At 38.9% G+C, this 24,190-nt stretch overlaps 1 long non-coding RNA gene across 1 annotated transcript in view; it reads right to left on the bottom strand.

The window, feature by feature from the left end:
• Positions 1–3,659: 3,659 nt before the first annotated feature.
• The window catches only part of LOC102371837, a 34,749-nt gene continuing 14,218 nt past the window's right edge, over positions 3,660–24,190 (bottom strand). Inside the window, exons 2-3 of the long non-coding RNA XR_001358656.1 lie at positions 6,045–6,162; positions 3,660–3,779 (exon numbers count right to left, since the gene is read on the bottom strand). This is a non-coding gene — a long non-coding RNA (uncharacterized LOC102371837). The remainder of the gene's footprint in view (positions 3,780–6,044; positions 6,163–24,190) is intronic.

The raw sequence follows: 24,190 nt of genomic DNA on the forward strand, positions 1-24,190 counted from the left end.
GAAGTGCTATAATAGAATTCAAGTAAGTGGCACATTCGTAGCTAAAATGATATAGGATCTAGTAATAGAAGGACCACAAAAGGTCTGGTAAAAATGCAAATATCTGAAGTTTTAAAGCCTGAACTCTCTACCCACCTCATGCATAACTAAACTCTCTACCCACCTCACTTCCTGAAGAATTCTCTTCCCCACAATACATCCCTACTAAACTAACAGATCATGACTCCATTTACCTTCTATGTTTCATTTTGGGGGATTAGAATGGCCCAGCAGCCTGCTAAAGAGGTGAAACCAGAAAACCCATTCTGCCTAAACAAATGCTAAATTTTCTTCTATAATTGTCCTATAGAAAAGGTGACTCGTTTCCTGTACCTTTATTATTGTGTCACAAGAGCCAATAATTCCACGGCCATGTATAAACTCATACTTTTTTCCAAACTCAGGCTTTTTTATCAAAACCATACCTTTCTAGGTATCAAAGAACATAGTACAATAGTAGTTTACCATAGTAGAGTAGTAGTTTTCATCAGTGACAGTATAAGATGGTTTTTCATTGGACTACAGGGATTTAGGTGCCTGGGGGTGCCTCAGTAAATAAAAGCAGTTCCTAGAAGGAAGCCAAAGGCAGGTGTTCCTTTCTTCCAGAAAGAAAATAAATGATTTTGTGAGAAAAGTAGTAAAGATGGTAGCAGGTTGGGGTCCAGAGATGTACAACAAAACATCTCAGCATCTCAAAACATATTTAGATTTCCATTTTCTAAGTTCAGAGGGAGAGTTATATTTTCCTTTAATGCAATACCATCCATTTAAAATCAGGGGTGGGATCCTGATGTGGTATAAATCAGTGCATCTCTATTGCCGCACATTTTTAGAAACAACTTCACTTCACTTCTGTTACTAATAGTGCCTTGGAGATTTCAGAAGGAAATTTGTTTCCAAAATCAGGCCTGTAATTCTCTAGTCACCGCTTGCATTCATATCCCAATGGTAAATCACATTCAAAGGTTTTTCTTATGTGCACTTGCTGCTTGCATGCACCAGAAAGGAAACATCATCACATGTATACATTCCTCAATGAGCTACATACATTTTTTCTTTTAAATTCTTTGGGAATTGTAAGGAGACCAATTGTTCCACTCTATATCTTAGGAAAGTGAATTGGGAAATTAGATTATGGTATCACTGGGCACATCTGCACATGCTTCTGACTGTGCAGTTGTTACTGCATAGTCATTCAGTACTTGCTTTAGCACTTTGCCTGGTACATGACTGTGCAGTAACTGCCATTACTCTGCAGTCCCAGCAGCACGCAGATCATTTCTGGCCCTACTATGCAGTGGCAACAAGCTACCACACAGTAGCATAAGCATCACAGTTGTGCCCACCATAGCAATGAGCTATGTCGCCGTAGCTCATCGCTACAGCAATGTAGCATCTTGTGTAGATGTGCCCACTGCTCACCAACCTTATACCTGCTAAGAATGTTCCTGGAGAGGAAGAGGGGCCAGCAAAAGCACTTTGGATGTCCCACAGCAATAGAATTTAATGCCTTCCCCAGCAACGGCAGGAGGGCAGCACCTTGCCATGTTCTTAGTCCCTACCACCTAAGACATTGGGAATCAAATTATTCTTCCTCATTAATTCATAGGGAGTAGGTTCTCCAGGCCCAAAAGTCTCCTAACCCTGCCTTCATGGCTTTTCTACAAGGCATTCTTGATGTCTGTTTAGGAAAGATCTGAAGGAAGCAGCGGCCCAGACATAGGGATTATATTCCACATGTACTCTCTCAGGGTGAAGTTGCATATTACATTGAGACCATACTAAGGGCACTTAAAACACAAGTGTCTGGATGTTAGCGCTCATTAAGTGCCCTCTGAGCATCTCAGAATGATGCCACTTCAGGTGAGGGTTAACTCTGGACCAGCTTATGTGAGGGTAAATTTAGTCAGCTCCATGGGGATAAAACTAGCAATTGCCAGTCCTCCAGCATCAGGATGCACTGCTCCCAGCCCTTTCTGGGTGGGGATCCAGAGCAGAGGTAGAGCTCCTAAATACACCTCTGCTCACCAGCCCTCTAGTAGCAAGTCAGAGCTGTGTAGGCAAGAAATGGTATTAACCATTAACATGCAACTCCTCACAGCACATTCAACATGTAACACTGCATAGATTCAGTCTGCTCTGCTCTCATTTGCCAGCTAAAATAATACATTAAAATAGAAGCATGCACACACGCACCACATTCTAAAGCCAAATTAAAAACATAGACAGAAAGACTACTCATGCACCAGAGATCTGAAACATGCTGTAATTACACACTGTAAACTTAAAATGACAGTACCACCTTAAATAATTTTCACATATAATTTAGTTGGAAGTTATGCATTTAAAACTGAATGTACTGGATACTGTTAATATTTCAAAAGTGATTACAGTGAAGGTGTAAGACCATCTGGAAAAAAGACAAAAGTTACATCAAGCTTGAATTATATACTTTAAAGTTGAAATCTGGATAGCGAGTCCATAATTCTCATTAGCTTTCATTGATTTGATGAGGATTCTTTAGCTCATCAGCAAAGGCGGTCCATACAGAATGTGGATCATTGCATTGCCTCCATGAAGCCTGAGGCCCCCCATGTACATAGCCACTAATGGCCTAGAGCCCAATCTTAAACTCACAGCATGTCTGCAGTGTGTCATATTCCATCAGGAGCCAGTGTGCAAATAACATATTTCCATTTTTAAAGTCTCAAAAATGTCACAAAAAGCTTTTGGCATTTACATGACTCAGACAATCACACTTACACCCTCTAATTCTCTCTGCAGCTAATTTCTTCTGTTCAATATATATCCACAGCAGGAAATCAGGAATAACTATTAAAGGAAAAAAAGCTAAAGTTCTGCAGCATAGCCATTAGCATAAGCCAAATACAAAAAGAGAGTATTTAAAATGACACTATCGACAGTTATTCCTTATATAACAAACATCATGAAAATTACAATGGAGTGCACTTAAAAAACAAACAGTCTTTATATATTCAGCACCTGATTTAGAGAAAGACAGGCATGCTGTTGGATACACAGTGCAATGGCTTATTTATTCATTATTTATTATTAATTATTAATATATCTCGTGGAAAAATCCTAGCAAAAGTTAAGACAGGAAATAAGGAGGGGAAAGGCTTCAAACTAAGAATATGAATACTCTTGGGAACACACTTTTTTCCAATTGTATCTATCTAAACTGTCACATTTAGAAAAGGTGTGATAGAGATTTTTTCCTTTCAGAATACCATTCAGGAAACAAATAATATGATATATATGAGATAACGAGACAGACAGATGAATAGGCAAACAGTCTATGTGCTACTGCACACCTAATGTTTTGAAAACTGGGCACAAGTATTTCCTTACCATCAGCTCAGAATGAGATCCTAATGCATGAAAACTGTCCTGGAGTCAAGAAGGAGAATAAGGGAGTAGAAGTTGTCATGATCTCTACCTATGTGGAAGGAAGCAGCTTTTGTGCATCAGCATTTGTGTAACAGTACCACAGTAGTATTGCCAGCTTCCCCATACAATGAGCCTTAACTTGATCTGGAAGGCTCACTACTGGAGTTTGACGCAAGTATTATACAGTTTCCATTTTCATTCAGTCCTAGGCTTCTTCACTTATATATCCAGCATAGGTGCTAATTAGGTACCTGTTGTGGTGGTGTTTTCTTATGGGCATCTGACCACTGGAAGCAGAATGAGATGGCAAAATCATTTCCACTTTTGACCTAATGGATTTGAAAGACTCAAGATTGACAAAGGAAAACTGCTAGGTCATTAACCCACCACACCATTTACTGCAGATTACAAGTACTCTACCATAAATCATAATTGGCCATACCAGGTGCAGGTTCATTTTTATGAGCCCACCTATTGTGAAAATATGGCTCATATAGTGTCAACGATTTATGTGAAAGAATAATGTTTGATTTTTCTGCTGTGATAGCCCAAAATGTTTCTGCTGTCACATATTTCTCAGAGAAAAATAGTGTAAGGTTTATAAATTACGAGCCTGTTAAAGTAGTGTTCTGGATGTTTATGTGAGGAATTAATGAGGTTGTTTTCCATTTAAGGGAGAAGTGGGACTGTGAAAGTTTTGAGAGGTTAGAGTTCAAGTTAGATGTCTTTTCAGCCAGAGAAATGGCTAATCTGTGAAAAGGGCACTTATGAATAAGAACTCCACCTAAATGTATGTGTTAGGTATGCAAGAAAAACAAGATAACATTTAGTCTATGTGCATAACTTAGCTATAGTAGATTTGAATGATATGTGGGGGTCAACAGAAATAGCAGAAAAACAAGTTGAAATTAACTGGTAACTATATGCCTCATTTATTTTTCAAATATCTTTAAATAGCATAATTTTAGTAGTCATATCTAGCAAAGTGAATATTTCTAAATATTAATTGGAAAAATGTTGGGTAGCTAAATACCTCTGAGAGCGCCTACCATCACCACCAGAAAGAAATTAGGGAGACACCATTAGATATCTGATAGAAATTTCCAAGTATCAAAAAAACATTTGAGCCAAAAAGTATTGGATTTAGCCTCTCAATCCTTGATTTGTTGGCTAAAAAATGGTGGCAATACTTCAGCTAATTTCATTTATTGCTGGAAATGCTGCTGTTTAATTCGAAATCCTTCCTGAAGGGGACCACAAGAGAAAAAATTGTTCCAAATGTGATACATTAGAGAGATGACATTTGGAACAGGAATTAGAATGCTGCAAAGGTATTTTATGTTCTTACATATCACAGTCCCTTTCCCATTCATTCCCCGGAAATTTAACTCTTGTTGTTTTCATCAGAAAGAGGTAAGGAGGAGTAGAAGGAAAGCAAGAGAAAGGAATAGGTAGATTATAAACCCCTTGATTAATACACATTATTATTAATTGTAGAGCACAGGCACAGATAAGGCATACATAGGTTATGAAACTCTGAGTCTGTGTAATGTAGTCAATGCCAATACTGCTTCTCTCTCTCTCTCTCTCTCTCTGTGACAGCTAATTCAATAAACTCAATTGCTACAGTCATGTTGGACTTCATTTTAAATGTATCCAAATTTTACAACTTTAACTTTCATTTTACACTTTGAAAAGTCAACTCCTATACAAAAGGCTGCATGATGATGCACAGGAAATGCACTGTAACCTTGTTATACTTTGTGTGCTCTTTGCAGAGATAGCTCAGCTCAGCTGCTACAGCTGTGGACTATAGACCCAGCATCTATAAGCAGAGACAGAAATCTGTCTGGACATCTAAGAAGAGAATTCCTGACAACATTTTTCCTTTACTCGCCATTCTTTCTTTGTCATAGGTGTCTCATGGAAAGTAACAATGGCCATACTAAAATTTATAAAGAAAAAATTTAAAGATTGAAACCCAGATTATATATAGAAGAGAAGAAACCAGAAACTTTATTGTAATAGTGGACTTAAGAGTACCAGGTTACTCTTATTAAAAATAGTTCTACCTGGACAGTTACCAGATAATTTTGCATCCAACTAGCAGCAGATAAAATTTTTAAGAGTTCCCAATGATTTAGGAGCCAAGGGTCCCATTTTCAATCATGACTCAGACATTTAGGAGCCTAGGACTCCTATAGACATGCATGGAGCCTGCTTCAATGCACTGGAAATCCAGCATGTCAGAGCAGACTCAATTAATCGAGTCTGTTGGAGCATGGAAACTGACATGCTCCAGCAGCTTTTCACATCATATGTAGTGGTGTCCCCACGCTGAAAAAATGGCGGTGGGGTGGTTTGAAATAAAACACATTCAATGAGCTTTAGTTCAAAGCGCCCCACCACCATTTTTTCAACATAGGGATGCACAGTGATGCTGATACACAGCTCACTAATTAAAGCACCTGGCCCCATACCCCAGAGCACATGAAAAAATGCCCCAAAGTCCTATTAAAAGTCATTCCTAAGTGCTTTTGAAAACTGGAATAACAGTTAACATGAAAATGTATCCAGCTTGTAACATTACTTACCTAGTGCTACAATGTCCAGATTAGATGAGAGCCCAAATCATGGGCTGAGACTTGAAATCATGACTTTCTGGTCCGAAATCTGTCACCTAGGGGCATACATTCTTATATGCTTAGGAGCCTGAAAATGAACACAGCAGAAGCATGTTATAACCAAAAAGTGAAAAGGAGAAACATTATGCAAAGAATGTGATGCAGTTAGGTTTGTATGATTTGTGGCATGTCAGAGTGGATATTAATAAAAATAGGCAAGGTCAAAAAGAAAACAAAATCGGATATTAATATAAATTAAGGAAAAATTGCTAGGATACCAAGCAGGGTTTACAAGCCACTACAAAAAAAAAAATACAAAATTTATATCTATGTAAGAATCTATGTAAAAGATCAGGAGAATGTAGTAGAATGGACATGCGTGCGAGGGAGAGTTTACCTGACCTAAGAAAATTATGACTTAAGCAACTTAAGCAGTGGATCAATTCTTACTTTTTTTTCCCTTTACTGAATTATATCTATTATAGATACTTTTAGAAGTAAATTTAGAACCAACCCTGGGATAGAAGAAATGCACAAAGCTTAAGCTAGTTGTGATAAGTATTAATTCAATGAATCACCACTTGTGTGCAGGTGAATTTTCTTCCAGTGAGAGAACAAACGCTTAACTAAACTTAAGTCACAGCCTCAAAAATGAAACACTTTGCTGCCAATAGCAAATTCTGGGAACAGTTTTGTTCATATGGAATAGGAATAAGTATTTACTTATAGTAAACTATAACTCAAGACAGTGTTCTGAAATAGCACCACTCCAGGACATGAAACTCTAAACTAATCAATCACACAAAATTATTTCTAGCAAGGCCTCATGGAGACTTAAGGAGAAAAACATAAGAAATGGGCCTGGGATTTATAAAGTTCCACAGATATTCATAAAAGTAAGAACTCAAAGGGTGAATGTGTGGTTAAAATAAAATCTTTTATAAATAAATCTTTTATATCTAAGGTCCTGATCCTGCATTTAGGCTTGTTCTTAAATTTACTCATGTGAATAGGCCATTTTAAGAAAAAGCTATTATCAACAGCAATAAATAGATCAACAGCCAAAAGGATACTAGGGGCAATCCACCATGGAATGAGGGCCAATCAAGAAGTGAGGTAGTACCAGCTAGTTGGGATTATGATATCTAACAGTTGCACCACTTGGCATTTCTTAAATATATTTAAAACTCTATGGCCAGGTACAGACATTACACTTTTACCAATTTAAATCATCAAAAACCGGTCTATACCAGTTACAGAACAGAAGTTTGACAAACAAAGCCAATCTATACCCAATAACAGAACAGAAGTTCAGCACACATAGACTAGTTTAAAAATGGTGGAATCCAGCCTAAGATTTACACCCCCACCACCACCAAAAGGCAAACGTGTCTCCTGTTTGCTACCGATCTCAACTACACCGCTAAGAATACCGTGCAACTTAAATCGATTCTGCCTTGGGCTTTCTGAATGTCTGTACCTAGACCATAAGTTCAATGCCAAGTTGTTTAGATGGTTTCAGCTCACCTGTTTATTTCAGTAAATTCAGACCCTGATCATCACTATCAAGAGACCTGGTCCCTAGGTTGTCTCAAGGTACCAGCAACAAGGTCAGGGCAGGAGAAACAATGAAACATGACAAAAAAAATACACTAAACCACTGTTACCTCTCTTACTTTTTTTTAGAGGGAGGAGGTTTTTCTGACAAATTCACTACTGATTCCACATTTTAAAACATTTTACTTATCAAAATAAAAACAATTTATTATGTTTCTAACATTATTTCATGTGGAAAAAAATAATAATTAGCTATACCAAATTATCACCTGTCTCAAGGTACTAATTTCAGTCATTGTTGTGCACTTGTCTCAGCTGATCTTTCTTTCCTCCATTCTAAGAGTCAGTTTTTTAATTAACCTCAACTTTATATTCTACATAACAGAACTGAAAATGGACACGTGTTACTAGCTGCAAAGTTTGACCACATTGTCATTCAAAAAAAGAGAAATGTATAACTTGCATGTCTCAAAGGCCTCAGGAAATATGCCACTCCTCAGTTCTCAAGACTAAGCAGCTATAACTCACAGCTTAATACAAGACACTCACAGGCTTTCACACATGATCTTTGGCACAACATCCTAAAATATTGCTTTTGTCTATTTTTACTGTCAACTTGCCAAAGACTGAAATTCTTCTTAGAGCACAGAATTTAAAGGGTGACCATTTTTATTTATTTATTTATTTATTTATTTTTGCTGTAGGTTTGACAGCATCAGCCTCTGACAATGGCTTTAATTTATTACAACTTCTACAAAGGGCTACATTTTAACATCAAGTGCTGTAAGTCAGCTCCAGACGCATAAGACTGCCATCTCTAATTCATTTGAGAAGGGGTGAGATTTTTTTTTCTTTTATTGTTTTAGCATGAAGATTCACATTCACTTTAAAGAAAATAATTCAAAACAGATTTTCAAAATCTGTTTAGAAATTAAGAACAAAAAGTAAATTTTTGTTCACAAGCATTCCCTCAAGGGTAGGGGCTTGACTGAAATGGCATTTCTTCAACACTTTCAGAACACTTCTTTCTTATCATGGCAACACCAAAAAAATGAAGAATGTTGCAAATGTTGAACTGTAATCATCATAGTAAAAGAAATCTAGACCAGTGAATTAAGAAGGAAAGGATATTAAATGAGTAAAATCAAACAAAACAAAATTAATTGGAAATTAATTATGAGGCAGGCCAGCTGACAAAACCATCACTCTGGGTCCTGGGCCAAGTACCTCAGCAGCTATACCTTCAGTAAGCTCTCAGCTGACAAGCTCTGCCCCAGTTTAGAAACAGCAAGCTTCTTGGTTGGCTGCTGGGAGTGCCACCTATCCATTAGTACCAGCTGGGGCTATGGGTTTCTAGGCCAATCAAGAGTTCAGACGCAGTCTGCTTTGACAAGCCTCCTGGCTTGAGCTCTGGTTTTCCTGGTTCCTGACCCCAGTTTTTGACTTTTTCTTGGACTTTGATTTTGGGTTTCCCCTACAGATCTGTGTTTAGGTTCTTGACCCCTGGCTTAGTTCATGTTTGGACTTCAACCTGTGGGTTCTACCCCTGCCTCCCTCCCTCCTCCCCCCCCACCCCCGGCTTGGTAGCTTCCAACCTTCTGGACTCTGACCCTGGTTTGTATTAAAGATTCTCTTTCAAGTTCTCCCTCTGGATCTGGTAGTTAGCTCTCCAACACTCATCTGTCCTTCTGAGAGTCAGTTCTTTCACCAAACTGCCCAAGACCTGGTCACCTAAGAGTTGTCCATGGTAAAAGAATGCTATCTAAGAAACATAGCCGTAATGAGCACATAAAAAAATTCAATGACACTTGTCAACAGCCAACATGCTTAACATAGAGCCTTTGTGGTTTAAATGAAAGAGAGCTGCTGGTAGTATCTTCTTAGTGAATGGACTTTGGCTCCAGAACACATTTTCCTTCTTATACTCCTACAGTCCAGAGCACAACTAAGACATCCTGAAGGGTTAACTTTTTTCCCAGGGTTTTTCTGGAAAGTGTGGTCTTCAGGAGGGTTTTATGATATATCCTTGAGCACAGTTTTGGATTCTGGACCTTTCCAAAGTTCCTTTATTCACCTATTCCTGCTCCAAGGACCTCTGTTAAGCCTCTGTCATTACTGAGCTGTGGGCAGTCCACCGTAGGCTTAGACCCAAGGTCCAGAACCTGAGGCCAAAGCTAAGAATTAAGACAGGGTCATAGCCAAGGTCTTGAACCAGTGATCAAGCTAAAGTCTAGATACAGAGGACCTGATCAGTCAAGAAGTCAGGGTGGTGGTCAGGCACAAGTCAAGGTCAATGAGACAGAATGAAGATGACATGTGACAAACTAAGGTCAGAAGCCACAGATCATGCCAAGATCAGCACTTCAGTGTTATGGTCAGGAGAAAGCCACACTAAGCATGGATACTAGAAGTGCAAAACATAGACCAGTTGAGGTAAGATGCTGTGATCAGGGCAGTCTGGAAGTTTAGCAGGAAGATGGTTGTCAGGACAGCTTGTCACCGTCTGCTCTGCTTGTTTTATGGCTGTGCCTGGGGGCAGGGTTAACTTCCTGTCAGCCAAGTAGGCCGCAACTGGCTGCCAAAAGGATAACTAATCCAGATCAGGAGCAACGACTTATCATATGCCATTATTACTTCAGTGGTTTACAAGTCACTAACTCTCACATATCCAATAAAATGAATAACCTCAACAAAACTTTCAAGGGGATCTCTATGTTCAGCACAAAAACATAAGTCTTAAAGAAGCAACTGTATGCATCTTAGTAGGCTTTTATCATCTCTATGGATCATCTGGTAGAGGGATACAAAACATATATGCAAGGTGTGATAATAACATCTCTTTTCTGGTTTTTCCCTGAAATTTCTGATGCTGGTAAGAACGTTCATGGAAATAACTCATTTTAAAAGTAAATGCTGAGATATTTTTTTCTTCACGGTAAGGGTGGCCAAAATTTGGAATGGGTTTCCAAGTGAGATAGTGCTCTCCCCTACCTTGGGGGTCTTTAAGAAAAGGCTGGCTAGGCATCTGACTGGGGTCATCTGACCCCAGCACTCTTTCCTGCCTAGGCAGAGGGTCAGACTCAATGATCTGTTGAGTTCCCTTCCGACCCTAGGATCTACGAATCTATAAATATTCTGAACTTTTAATTTGTTGGTATGAATACTTGTACTATAATGCGTGCGCCCAAAAGCTTGCAGAAAAAGATAATTTTTTTTGTGATTTCTTAGTTGGTCTAATAAAAGGTATCATCTCTGAACCAAGAGCTCTAGAGTTTTGTATACCATAAACTTAAATATTTATTGACAGTTCTCTGTCCAAATCCAAACATGATTTGATATGACCTTTATGTGGGATAGTTAGACTATAAGGCATCACAGCTATTTCTCCTCCACTGGATGGGTTCTAAAATAAGCACCTGCTTGATGATTTTGAGCTTTTTTGGTACTCGGGTAAGCCAAGCAAAATCAAAACAAAGAACCCTGCCCTAAGTATTATTTGTCAGTATTGTTTTTCATATAACTTCAAATGAATAAATCTGACAAAAATAATTGGCTTCATGTGAAATTTTTATTTAAAAAAGGCTAAACTTATCAAAAACAATAATTATTATTTGTCTTCGCTGTATAACACTCTCATTTTGTGATATTATTTCCACACTAAATGAGTTCACAGACATAGTGGAGGCTGAACAAAATCAAACATCTGAGCCTTTTCAGAACTGCCCATCCCTAAATATATGTAGTTGAATTATTCATCTAATTACCAATTCCTTTTTCCCTAGATCTTTTGAAGTTGTCAAACCCTACACATGTACATCAGACTGTACGTAAAACTATGACCTCTTTTTTCTCAACACAGGTATTAATACACACACGCACGCGCGCACACACGCACACACATGAAGTTGTATTATAAGTCATTGAGAAAGTTCACTTATCTTGTATTTTATAGACACCACAATTTCCCACTGTGAATTGGGTGAACCAACACTTAACTAAGGTGTCTACTTAACAGTCAGAAATAATGACACATGTCTGTTCTAGTTTCATCTGCACAGACCCTCTGGCATCAGGGTTAAAGTAATTAACAATAAATATGCAAAAGCATTATGCCTTTGTCAAAAGGGTCTTGTTTCATTCATAACTTAGGTGGGAACATTTTTTTTAATTTCAGCTTCCCTGGAAGCTCAACAAATGTGTCTCGCTCCTAAATTTGTTCATCATAGTTTATATATGCCATTACTACCACCCCAGCTGTAATTATTGCCCAAGCTTTTATAAATGACTCATGTACCAGGAACATAAAGCATATGCATTCATTTATGCTGTTTTACAAAGAACTACTTTGTTGCTTGTTGACATTAAGCACTTGTGACACCCTGTTAGAAAATGAAATTTACCCTACAAAGCTAACAGAGGAGACTAAATCAAAGTAGTCATCAACAATGGAAAAAAAAATCAAACCAATTTAGGATAGTCCCTCCTATGGTGATAAGTTGAACACATCAAGAATAGGAAACTGTTTAAGGTTCGTGGACCAGATCCATAGTTACATGCAAAGAGCACAGCATAATTCAGGCGGAAGGGGTGTTATGGAAGTCACATACATCTCACTATTGTTTTCTGTCTATGAATCATCTGTCAGGATTAAGCAAGACTTAGCAAAAACAAAGCCAGGCCTGATTTTCTGACAGCAGAGAAAGGACATGGTTCAGGATTCTTTATGCCAGGCTCAAATAATATGTACGTACCCCAATACTTGAGTAATCTTGCTCTAAGTGATCTGTCAGGTCTGTGTGTACCAAAGCAGCATTGAGATCCCAAGACTCAGTGGGTAAAGTAGCTGTATAACCTTACACTCCCGTTCTAACATCTCTAATTCTTGGGAGTCGAATTGCTCCCTAGGGTAAATTACATAGTTCCTGAGCACCCTGAAAATGGTCTAAATTGTGGTCTCAAGAATGACCAAAACTATGATAATCTAAAACCAGACAGTTTAACTGATGTTCATAAAGTGAACCCCCCCACACACACACACAAGCACTTGAACTTGCATTTTCTTTAAAGCATATTCAAATGCTCATTACCTTTTCTCCATCTTTCCATTTCTCTCCTCTTTCTCTGTACATTAATGAAAACATAGATATATAAATGTCTGTATAGTCAGGGTAGTGTGAAGATAACCACCGCTTGGTGATCAAAAGTTTTAAAAGGACTGCAGAAAAACTGACAAAAGGTTGTAGCTTGCAAGGAACTTTTGGAACAGTGTTAAACTGTTGGCAGGGAACAGTAATGTCCCTAGAAAAGTGAAGCTAATGACATACAAGAAATATTACATTCCGATTACACTGAATGGTTCAGAGACATGGGTACTAACAAAGAGGGGTTTCAGCTAGTTGCAAGCTGCAGAACTGAGTTTTCTAAGGGCAACTGTTAGGAAGTCAAGAAGAGATTGAGTGAGGAATGATTGCCTAAGAGGCATGCTAAATCAGGAGAGTTGGAAAACATATGTTGAAGACAGAGGCTGATGTTTGTGCACGTGAAAAGAATGTATAAATACTAGATACTGCATGGAATGCTGGGTATTTGGAAGATGAGGTGTATTATTATAAGAGGTGGCTCCTGACACAAAATCATAGCAGATGGTGGAAAGATAGGAAATAATTAATGGAGTTTGCATGTTGTCAGACCCAGTGAGATGTTAGAACTAGGAATCTGAGGATGATGATATTCAGGGATACCAAAACTTCTCTTGACACATCAATAAAAGTTGTGGTCGCTCATTATACCTCAAAATTACTTTGCATCCTGTTTTCTGTTTTAATTCCATGTTTGGGGGAGCTTTGCTGTTCATCTATTTATTACTGAAAACCTCTTTAAAAAGTGTTATACCTCCAAACTTTGACTGGCACCTTAAACATTAAAACATGCAGTGGCACTAGAGTTAATGGAAGGAGTCCCATCTATTTTCTGCTGGCATTCAGTCAGGCCCCAAGCATATACCTCAGCCTTATTTATGATCAGCATGGGGAAAACATGATGCATTATGAAAACTTTTTAACAATAAACCTAGCATTTTAATTTGAAACGTTGCTTTCATAAACTGGAAGGAATGCAGCAGATATTTTTGTAAAGGATATAAAGACATATTAGGATTCTGATGACATGACAAGCCATACTACCTTTGCTTTCATGTTTACTTTGATGTCATACAAAGAGCACTGGCTGTGTTTATTTAACTTTATGCATTAGCTTAGACGCCTGTAAAATTTCCTCTCTACATAGTAGTGGCCTGTACTACAAAGCTTTGAATATTATACATACAAGTCTACCTTGGCAGCACATCAGGCAATAGGAAAAAAAAAAGCTATAGACTACTGCTGCAGTGTTACATCAATACAGATACAATAAAAAGTTATAATGTCATATGAATAAAAATATAGATTTTTTTTCGGAAACCACTCAGATTGCAATATACTCATGAACTGAAATAATTGTATTTCTGATTTTCTGAGTGGACTCTGATGTCAAAATCCCAACAGTCAAGTATGCTATTCTATAAATGTCTTAAAACATGGTATAATGAATTTTTTGGCTACATCATAAAACCATAACACACACCAGTATATTTGGACATCTCTATTCAAGAAAAGACCACAAACAGAATAGCAAAGATGTTTCAAAGCACTCTCAAGGTGCAGGGGTAACTGCAGGAGCCTGGCTAATGCCTATGTTGCACTACATGTAAGATAAACTAGTCCTTTTATTCCTTGTCTTTCACAAGCATTAAGATCACTTACAAATACAAAAGACAGGAAAATGTTAAACTTAAAATTGTTAGGTCACCACTACTGATATGGAAAATTAAAACATACAGCAGTACTTTCAAAGCTAGACAGAATGTAAAATATGCTCATCAAACCACAAAATATTGTCAAGCAACACCACATGAAAGACAAGAAGGGTATGTTCAGTTTTTTTCTGATCCACAAAATACAGAAAGTAGCACAGAAAAGCTGTGAAATCCAGTGAGATTAGATTAAATGATTATTATACACTGAACACCTGACCTCATCATACAATCAGTACCGAGTTAGAGTATCATTTTCTACTGTATGTAACTAAACTTTGACTAATTGATTTTTCCTCCCCATTTTATAAACCAGCATTTTCCTTGGATGTAACTGTCACTTAAAATGTATACCCACACTGTCAGGTCCTTCACCTGCCATTTCATTGTATTCTTCCCTTGCAGACTTGACATTACACACAATTTGATCATTGATCCAGCAGTCAGACAGAGGATACAGTGACATGTTATTAACATATCTGATGAAGAATAAAAATAACCCATCTAGACATCACTAGAAATGTTCCTGAAGGTAAATTAAATTGTATTGTATGATGTGCCATATGTAGTACATGCTCGTTCAGGGTCTACTTTAGCTTTATGGATCTATATAGATTCAGAAGAAAAATGCACCCAGAATTTCATACTTCCTGAACTGTACTTCTTGACACAGGAGAACACTGTGAAAAGTATGCATTCCTGTGACATACAACATCCACAAGCATGTGTGATCCCTGAGAATAGAGGTTGCTGCTTTCAAAATTTAGGTTGCTTAGAGATACTATATCATTTTAAGCATTTGCAAAATGAGGAATAATGTTCAGTGTTGCTAAATATCAGGTTAAAAATTAGAGCGCAGTGATAATAATTAAAGAAGTTAACTAAAGAAAATTAAATGGTAAAAGGCTTAAACAAACCTGTCATCAGTGTTTTAATGAGTTCTGTATGAATATTACTGCAAATAAGTGAAACAGAAATGAAACCTCCAAGGATATGGAACTAATATAAAAAATATACTGGTGTTAGTGTGGGGCTTTTTCCCCTAGCACATAACTGATCAGCATAAAAGGAAACTAAAAATACCAGTATTTCAACAAAGTGACAAAAAGGACCATTTTTTGCATCATGTGAAACACATGAATTATTAATGGCTTCAGTGCCTGGCTGCAGTATACTTCATGTCATGTATTTCTTATGCCTTTTCTGCAGGGCCATGATCAATTGCTGATTTTCTGTGAGTGCTGTACGCGGGAATGCATGTGCTACTTAAATGAATCAGCCTTGCTGTAGAGTTCAAACTCATGTTTTTCCTGACATGGACTGGTCACCTACTGCTTAGTCATGCAGAGGATACCTATCTATCTCAGGAGATTCATAATATGCACTGCTTAGGCTAGATAAAAGGTATGGATTAAGACATTAGGACAGAATGAGCCTGAGCATGGTCTCATTTACATCAAGTGATTGAAACACTGTGAAATCATCAGCACTATTGCAATGATAACATAGTACATAGGGGGCGTGTCTACACATGCAATTCATGAGATTGAATTGTTTGAGCATTGGGAGCAAATGGAGCCCTGCCAGGTGGAGATCCGGGCTCCCCTGGGGTGCCAGCCCCAGGCTGCCTGACCAGCTTCCCTCTCCCCTACAAACCTAGAAGGGCACTGTCTGCCTAGCTAGGACAGCTTCCTCCCTAGGGCTCAGAGATGCCAGTCCAGCTGGGAGCTGCCCACCCAGCCAGGACAGCTCTCCCCCTCCCCACAAAGATATGGGCTTAACCAGGCAGGAGTGCGGTTCCTTGCTGCTTGGGCTGATCCAGGATCAATTTGCTCCTAGTCAGCATCTACATGTGCAGTATGGTGCATTAGTTAATCCACCTTTTTTCTAGTACCTGTATTTACAGGTACTAGAAAACAGTGCATTAGGCTAATATACTGTGTCGTAATCACTGCCTATGTGTAGACAGTGATGCTTTACTGTGCATTATAATAGTCTAATGTGCAGTAAAGTGTCTTATGTAGATGCACCCAGGGATAGGGAGGAGCTGTTGCAGCTGATTCTGGATTCAAATTGGGGATTTCATACAAAAAAAGAAGAACTGTGTTGAAAGGTAACCGCTGGCTCTCAGTTTGTTTTAAGGAATAAGGAATATATTAAAATGCTTTGTTCATCTGGTCCTTAAGGGCCTCCTATAAAATACAACTGGGAACACTACAAAGGTAATTTTGTACAGATATAATTATATATTCAGTGTTTGAGGAGCAGAGATCAGAAGAATGCTCCTCTTCTATAGGAAATATATAAGGTATATAAGATCTGTACAGTCTAATGTTTGAGAGGAAAAGGTGTGTTCAGGCTATGCTCAGGAATTGAGGACTTCAGGCCTGACTGCCAAATGCACTTGAAAGACTAAAAAAACTGTCAAAATTAGGATAGGTCCAATGGGGCAACTTTAATTACTGACTGTTCATATCACTCTTAAGTCAATCTAGGTCAATACCACCCCATGCAGAGTGCCAACACAAGAACTATCTACTCACGTAAACCCTCAAGACAGGGCTAAAGCACAACAAAGCTGGATTGCAGTACCTCAGAGAATGGAATGATCTGTGAATATCTTCAGGGAAATGAAATGTCAGTAAACCTGGAATGGAATTAAATAACCAAATTGTAGAAAATGGCTATATCACTGTTGTACCCAAGAAAAAATAATAACTCTGGATTTTCTCAACCTATGTTTTCAACTACTGTGAACTCCTATAACTACAGCATGTATGTCGCACCATTAATACAGCAAATATTGGACCTGGTCATTCAGTCCTTTTTTTATGCCCAAGTAAGAACTCCTTGTATGCACCAGAAGTCAACTAAAGTGAATGCATTACTTCCATTTTGCAAGTGATCATTTGCAAAGTACTTACAGCATGCTTCACTACAGCACTCCTAGGCATGGAAAACAAATTTGGGAATGTGTTTATTTGACTTGAGGGTTTTGAGCTTTTAGGTATACATTGTTCAAGTTTTTAAGTTTTTTTTCCCAAATCTATGAATACAAGGCAGTTTTTAACTAAAGCAAAAGACTTTTATGAAATAGCACTATTCCAAGATTTACAGGTCTAAATTTAAAAATATATATATTGTGAGACACATGATAAAATTGCAGGAGCTGACAATACATTACCAAAAAATAGAAACACATACACTGGCCATGTACAGACATTCAGTTTCCCCTAAGAGAGTTGCAGCTTTACCAGGAGAAGCCATGGATGTACAGAAGTTCAGGATTTTTCTTCTGGAGTGAAAATGACTGCTCCGAGAGAAAAATAACCTGGGAACAACCCAGATCACACCACTCCCAGGAGAGTTTCTCCTGCAAAAGCAAACATCTGTACATGTTCTCTTCTGAGAGAAGTCACAGCACAGTCCTTCAGCATCCCAGGGTGCTTTGCTCCCTCTCCTCTCTTCCCCAGGAAGACAGAGGGTGCATATACACATGTAACTAATGCGAAGCAATAAACTTTGGAGCAGTTCAAGACAGTAAGTGCTTCTAGGCACAGTGTCTACACGTGTACCCAGGACACCAGCAATTTAAGCTGGAACAGAGCAGGCCCCTGGCTGGCTGGGCACAATTTAGGCCCCTGGCCAGAGTCCACAAATACGTTTCAGTGTAGTTAATTACTCTGCTGTAATTACTCACTTATGGCAGAGTTAATCATTTTAGTGCACCCTAATACCAGCACATGGGTAGATGGTAATGCTTTACTCTGGAGTTAATTAGTCTACTCCACAGTAAAGCGCATGTGTAGATGCACCCAGTGTGTCATTCTCTGGACTCTATTGCTGCAGATCACAACAAACCACCTTCACAATCCCACATTTTGCTGCAGGGGACATAGGCTGACTCTAATCACTCTGGTTCAGTCAATCAGGGCTGCCTTGTCACTGCTGCCATCTATCTCCAGGCAGTCAAAGGGGGCTCCTGTATACATACATGGAGCCTGCTCCGACGTGCTGGAAACCCAGCGTGTTGGAGCAGACTTGATTAATAGAGTCTGCTGGAGCACAGAAACTGACGCTCCTGAGCAGCTTTCCATGTCATGTGTATCAGCATCACCCCACATCTCCGCACTGAAAAAATGTCAGTGGTGCACTTTGAAATAAAACACGTTCAATGAGCTTTAGTTCAAAGTGCTCCACCACATTTTTTTCAATGTGGGGATGCATGGCGACACCAATGTTATGTGCAGACACTTTTAATTAGTGCAGCTTTCTAATTAAAATGCCCAGAGCAGCATCCTGCTGCATGTGTAAAAATGCCCAGGGAGTCTACAGAGCTGGCATGTGTGCATAGGGGCCCCCTGGCAAAGCAGCAGCAGCACTGCAAGCTCTCTATTTTTACAGAGTTCAGCATTTGAATATCTGTTCAGATGCATTTGGATATGTTTTTCTACCAGGAGAACAAACCTGGGAGAATTTTCCCTGTTTATTTGAACACAGCCTAGCTCAGGAAGTTCAGGCACAAAAGTCCCCACTATATCTGCAGCCCCCTACGCATTTTCCTGGCTATATAGTTTTTCTTTTTTAAAGCAAGAGATGATTTCTCAACAAATGATTACATGATTTTCAAATACATATAATTTTGTTTTATAAAGATAAAAACTTATTACATAACTTAATCCAAACAACTAAAAGAGAAAAAAGAATATAAAAAGAAAAACGAAAACAAAAATGCAAAAATAGTGCATCTCAGAAAGTAAATATCATGTTAACTGAGTCCAATCTGCCTATTGTTTCCATATGCAAATATTAATGGCTACTCTTTTCAATGGAAGATAGTTCATGAAATAGTTATTCTTTATAAAATAGCTCTTCTTTTGTGCTGCAGTATTTTAATAAGCAGTAACAGATCCAAACTTCCATTAGCACAGGGTATGGTAAAGGGTTAGGTTTGGGGTTTGCATATTACAAAGATAGGATCCCAAACAAACTTCAACCAACCAGGGTCAAAGTTTCACTAAAGTGCCGAGGTATTCAGAACAAGGAATATTGGGAACCACAACATGGACAGGCTTATTCTTCAATGCTCAGGCCCAGATTTGAACTTTCCCATCTTTTGGGTTCCTTTAAGAGGCAAAGTTTTACCTTAAATTAATCTCTACTAGGAAAGCTTTGGTAGCTTTAAGATTCTGCTTTAAGATTATCTCTAGATCATTGAATATAAAATTACAAAAACAACTAAGTACTAGATTTGTAAAATCTATAAATTTAGCCTCTTCTGTAAAACACACTTGAATTTGCAAACTTAATGCAGCATCTTTGAGGTAAAATATTAACAGAAGACTGCATGACTTAAAATAAATCCAGTAATCCTTTTTTGCTGTAATATGTGTAATTTAGTGCATGACATTTGCCTAGTACCATCGACAGATGACTCTAACAGGATATCTTCACAGGACTAAACACAGACTTCGCATACTTCATTTAACATTACCAACATAAAATACATAAAGCTGATTAAAAATGTCTGTACTTATATTTGCACATTTTATACAGCATATATGTCAAAAGTTTAAAGCTCCTCTATTAATAATACAGACTAATATTAAAGGATTACTTTGGTTTGGAAGTAATCCTGTAAACTGACATTATAATGTGATTCTATAGGATTAACTCATAATAGTCTAACAGGAAATGTACTATGGAATGTCAATTTAATTTTACAGGTGAATGTGCAGTGAGTTGCACAGCCTATGAGACGTCTGTCATGCCCTACTTTGAATCCTGTGTTTTCTTGTATGTTCATATAATGAGGAGTTAAGAGGCCAGTGCTAATGCATGTTTTCCAACATGAGTATGGCTAGGTACAGACATTCAGAAAGCCCGAGGTGGAATCGATTAAACCTACACGAGTTTCTGTAAGCAGCATAGGTTAGTTCAGGAATGAACAGAACACATTTGCCCTTTGATGTGGGGGTGTACGTCGGCTGCCTGCACTGGATGAGACCAGCAGGTTGGGGGCACTCCCATATGCCTGCCAGCAGGCCCCACAGGCTCTCTGGGCTGCCGGAGGTTGCTGAGCACAGCTAACCTCCCCACCTACTGCCTGGCTGTGGCTGACAACTGGCTGCAGGCAGGAGGTGGGGTTGGGGACAGGGACTGTATGGGAGAGCCAGGGGCAGGTCCAAGCAGCAGAGGCCTGTTTTCCCTTCCCTTCACTGCCTACCTGGAGATGACAGCTGGCAGCAGGCAAGATGTAGGACTGGGGGCAGGGGTCTGGGAGAATTGAAGGTCGGAGCCTGCTGGGTGCTTGGCCACAGCTGCTAAGTGCAGGGTGAGCATTAATGTGCCTCCTGCAAGGAGGAGCTAGTGGGGTGCCGCAAAGGAACAGACAGCAACCTAACTTGAATTGAGAGAGGAACTGGTACAGAGGTTCAATGCACCAGTCTAAATCAATTGAGTCTGAGTGCACATCGATCCAGGTCTATCTTAGACCAATTTCTGTCATTTTTTTAACTAGTCTACATGCGCCAACTTCTGTTCTGTTATAGGTATAGACTGGCTTCTGAGCACTTATACCAGTAAAAGCGAAATGCCTGTCTGTACCTAGCCAAAATTTGTTGATCGCACCAAATATGTTTAAATAAAAAGTACCACTTTACAAATATTTTAAGACAAGTTATTTTAGAGGATCTAACAACAAATATTTCCGCAACCTTTTCTTTTTCCTGTGGGATACAACTGAGGCCACTGGGCTGTGACACTATTTTGATAAATATTAGTACATTAGCAAACTCAGGCCACAGCTGATGTTAAATAGATAGGCAGCACTCCCAGCAGCCAATTGGGATGCTCACTGCTCCTGAACTGGGGCAAAATTCATCAGCTGAGACTTACTACAGGTGTGGCTACTGAAGTACTTGTCTCTGGCTGGCCTGCCTGATCAGAGCCCCTAACCGAGTCCCTGTATACTCCAGCTCCAAGGCTATTTTTCTACACATAAGAATTTCTCCAAAATTCTTCCTGGTAGAAATGAAAATCTATATGCGGCCAGAGTTACAGAAGTGTGGAAGAAGGAAAAAACACCAGCAGGCCATTTAAGTTTTTTTATTAATCTACATAGCCCTCAGCTGTTTTTTTTATTTAGAAAGCTGGTAGCTGAGGATTTCTAAAGCCATAAGTATGTAAACAGGAAATGAGCTAACTTTATGGCCAAAACCAACATTCAGTTTTTTGGTGCTGTTTTCATTTTTCGTTTGCATTCTTTTACTAAAAGAAAAAAAAAGTCACCTCCACCACTACTTCCTTTTCAGGAAATGAAACCCTGTGCCTTGTGCGACCTTCATAGTCTCTCAGGTCTGCCCACCAATGATATTCTTGGAGGTTGACAATTACCTGTAGATTAGTAAAAGAATCCGCCACTACTCAAGTAGCTCTAGGTTATTATTCAGGATCTTTCATTTAGCAAAATAGATGCTATTAACTCACATATAATAAATTCCTCGTTTTAAAGCCTATATTCTTTCATATTAACTTATCAGAGGGTGAACATTTGCTAAAAACTGAGCTTGAATTTACAGTCTGTTTCCACTGTAAACCTATACCTTCATAAAGACTTGCCACACATTTGATACCCTGTACTTGTTCATCATTGTTTCTGGTACCTCAGTGGTATATAATAGGTTTCAACTATTCAGATATGATGAGTCCAACTGCACTTTGCAGCCTACACATGAATGACAAAAAGGGTTAATTTATGTTTAAAGAAGGTAAAGTTGTTCTAGGTTTACAGTCTGGGCAGAATAAAAGATTCTATAAACCAAAATAGTGTAATTTAGGAATTTGATCCTACTGCTTGAAAAAGGATACTGTAAAAGTGATATGTTGTGAAGAACGATGGAGTTATTTTAATATTGTTATCATGTAGGACTCTGTTTTTCCTTCTTCCTATGTATTAATGCCAGCTGGTATTTAATGTGTTAATCTCTACTCTGGCCAGAGAGAACTCAGATGGGTTCAACAGCATGTAGCCTTCTGGGTTGATTTGAAATGAACCATAAAGAACTGCCTAGAGTTATACTTTCTGGGAATAGAATATGTTGGCAGAAGCAGTGGAAGCCCCAATGACTCCACGTTATCTTTTAATGACTGGGAACCAAAGATCACAAGACCCCTGTGAAAAGGGATTATCTTCAGTTCTAGTGCAGTGCAGCACTGAACGTACACTGGAACTCAAAACAAGATGATTCCAAGAGAATATGGCATGTTGGGTCAGTAACTCTTGCTTTTTGCCTTTTTATGCTTATGTATGGAAGCAACTGCAAGCAGTACTCCAAATGATTAATAGGTGCTGGCTTATTTTGGAACGGCTGCACAATTTGTCCTGGTCATCTTAATTCCTTATAAGCAAAAATCCCCAATAGGGGTTAAGTTTATTTGAATTAGCTCAGTGGAACACAAAAGCAAACAGGCATATTTTAATCCAAAGGTCCAGTATCAGAATTGAGGTTTGCCCTTAGAAAGAATGTATGCCTGAGAATAGCTCAGAAAAATACTCAAAGAGACAGTGCAAAAAGGAAGTCTTGAGTAATCTGTAAATCAGTTTATTAAAACTGTGTCCTGTATATCCAAATAATTAAACATTAGCTTTTTAAAACTGGACTCCTATTGGAACACTGAATGCAAAGAATAGAGATAAGAAAGTCTCCTCCACCAGGCTTGGCTGGGCAGCAGGGCTGAGGTAGCTCATCCATTCCAGCAAGTGGGGCTTGGAGGGAAACAGCCAACTAATTTCCCTGGAAGGACCATGCCTTATGTGGGAGGTGCAAAGTGCCCCATACCCTCACCAGGGTTGGGGAAAGGAGGGCTGCTGTCTCATAACTGTACACCACAATAATTCTTGCATCTTCCTCTGAAGTAGCTGGTACTGACTTCATTCAGTACAGGACAGGTTACTGGGAAAAGATGAATCACTACTTTGGCAACTCCCATGTCCTTTTTTTACCTAAAAACATTGAAATCCTTTAACATATCTGCTCATTAAATATGCAGTATCATGCCTAAGAGCCTCATCCTATTGGCATTTAATTAATCCTATTGGACCTACTCAATGGACCTACTCACATGAGCAAGAACACACCAAGGGACAGAATTTACACATAAACCACTTTAAGTCATCAGAAACTGGTTTAAACCTGTAACAGAACAGAAGCTCAGTGCATGTAAACCAGTTTCAAAATGGCTGAAACTGGTTTAAGATAAACCTGGTTGAATGTAGTATCAGCCTTAACTGATTTGGGCCAAACCAGTTTATTAAACTTCTGTCCCAGACCCCTTCCTGTTTCAAGTTAAATTACAGTCCCCAGCATCCCGGCATGCTTTCCAGCCCTGGGCTGTGCTGCACTGGCCCTGTCCATCTGCCCCCTAGCTAGAGCAGTGAAGGTTGGCTGACAAGGGGGTGGGGAGGACAAGACCAGTTGGGGATGTAGCTCAGTCTACTGGGGGAGAGGGGGGAGGGGAAATGACTGCCCCCACAGCAGGCAAACCTAGCTTGGGTCTGGGGCCAATGATACGGGTTAAACAACCCTTCCCTTGCACAAACTTTTTGCTGGCTGCAACTGTGGACTACAAATTCCAGAGGCACCTGGAAGCAGGACAGGAAGTAATGAGCAGCCCTGAAGCATCCTGCTGCTGTAATTCTGGACTGCAA

The sequence above is a fragment of the Alligator sinensis genome, unplaced genomic scaffold (genome assembly GCF_000455745.1).
Source record: "Alligator sinensis unplaced genomic scaffold, ASM45574v1 scaffold484_1, whole genome shotgun sequence".
Taxonomy (NCBI): domain Eukaryota; kingdom Metazoa; phylum Chordata; order Crocodylia; family Alligatoridae; genus Alligator; species Alligator sinensis.